This window comes from Echinops telfairi, unplaced genomic scaffold (assembly GCF_000313985.2).
Source record: "Echinops telfairi isolate 266 unplaced genomic scaffold, ASM31398v2 ScPeMD7_7406;HRSCAF=8444, whole genome shotgun sequence".
Lineage (NCBI taxonomy): Eukaryota > Metazoa > Chordata > Mammalia > Afrosoricida > Tenrecidae > Echinops > Echinops telfairi.
In genome coordinates, this window is record NW_022111306.1 from 4,013,795 (window position 1) to 4,015,754 (window position 1,960).

At 34.6% G+C, this 1,960-nt stretch overlaps 1 protein-coding gene across 11 annotated transcripts in view; it reads right to left on the reverse strand.

Annotated features, from left to right (window-relative positions):
* The window catches only part of BICD1 (BICD cargo adaptor 1), a 268,002-nt gene that overhangs the window by 196,961 nt on the left and 69,081 nt on the right, over positions 1-1,960 (reverse strand). The window lies entirely within an intron of this gene.

Sequence of the window (1,960 nt, forward strand, 5' to 3'; positions counted from 1 at the left end):
AAAGAAACAAACAAAAAAAATATAGAGAGCTTACAAAAATAAATTGAGGAACAATATCCATTAGTCTAGTAATACATCCATAGCATGGAAATACTGCATAGTATGGAAGCAGTGCACATGATGGGATTGCCAAATTATTAGGTATGGTCTTGGAAATTTGAGTTATCACTCTATTACATCATAAACTGTATTATAACTTCTCTACATAGGAGGTAACAGAGGACCAATGTGGCCCTCCTTCATTGTATTATGAAAATTATCGATCTTAAGAAAATGCTTTGAGAATGATGATGGCAACAAATGTTACAAATATGCTTGACACAATGGATGTTATGTATGGATTGTGATAAGAGCTCTATGAGCCCTCAATAAAATTATTTTTTAAAGCACAAATAGTTTAAAATCTATAAATCATTTGCAATGTTGACCATTTGTAATGAATCTTACTTAAAAGGCGTTTGAACTTGTTCTAGAATGCATTATTTGTCACATAGTGCTAAATGTTTACTATTACGGTATCATTATTATTATTAAATAGGGGGGAAAAGAGCAAAAGAAGTATTATTTTCATTCCAAATGTAAAACCATATCTAGTTAACTGAACCACAAAAATACCTCAACTCAATTTATTTCAACTCCAAAATATTCACTTTCTGGAGGAAAGTAAATAGACACAAGAATTTATCTGGATCAGAGCCACACACATGCTTTTGTGATTCCCGTAAGTTTGTTTTGTGTTTTGTAAAGGTGGTTGGTGTTTATTTATTTTGCAAGGATGAGTCCTTGTACATCGTCAAATCAAGATGTAAAGTGGTTCTGAGGCAGAGCTCAGGTTGTCTAGCAGCCATCCAAATCCAAGCGCCAAATGAAAATGGCACAGCATCTATTCAAATAGATTTTATGCAAATCTGAACCATCTCAAAATATCTTTTCAAATATCTCTTCCAGTAATTCTTGTCTTTCTTCCTATCATATTCTATTTTATGCTCATGAAGCCAATTCATCTGTATAGCAATTCCTCTGAGTTCTGACTTGAAATGCGAGCTCTCAAAGAATGCTCTCTCCAGTTTTTATGGTCCACTCTGGATCTTTCTCAGAAGAAGCAACACACCCTTTAATGCAGCAAAAGCAGGGCAGTGTCAGCTAATTGTACCCCTATGACCTTAGACTCGACATTTTACCCACTGTTAGCAGGCACCTTGTCAGGGTGCTCATTAGAAATACTTTTATCTAGGAACACAAATACCAACAATTTCTTCCAGTAACCTTCTGTTTTGCATCCCGGCCTGCTTTTGCCCAGTCTTCAGATCCTTGAAGTGTTAATTGATTCACTTTTGTCCTTTGAGGACCTTGATGAACAAGCTGAAAGAATAATGTGTCTCTCTTAATGTGCTATTGAAAGGGATTATTGAATTCGGATGCAATGTTCCCCTTTAACCCTTACAGGTAAAAAAAAAAAAAAGAACACACAGAAACAGATGATAATTGGGTTTTCCCTAATTTTCCTAATTACTTTTATAGCAATCACTACAACGTTCCTTTAACATCAAGGGATTCTCTCAATCCATTTACTTTCCCCCTTAAAGTAGATCTAAAAATACTGACTCCTTTCATGTCAGTAGAAATAAAAGAGATAAGGATAGATTTGTTAGTAGCAAGCTTCTTTTTGTCTTTTATATTTGAACCATACAATTTTACTTATTTTCATTTTATATGGTGGAAAGAACTAATGGCTAAGTGCACCAATGATAACTGGTGCACAATAGCTTGGTCATTAAAACAAAAATCAAGTAGTGAATCAGTATCATTGGTAAATACAATAAATTCTATAAATGATCGGGATAATTATCATAAAGTGCTATATTGACACATTCTCAAATCTCATTGAGAGCACAAGGGGCAGCCCTCCTCCATCTGACAGCCGTGCCATTGATAAATATACCGCCTGCAAGTTTGTCCT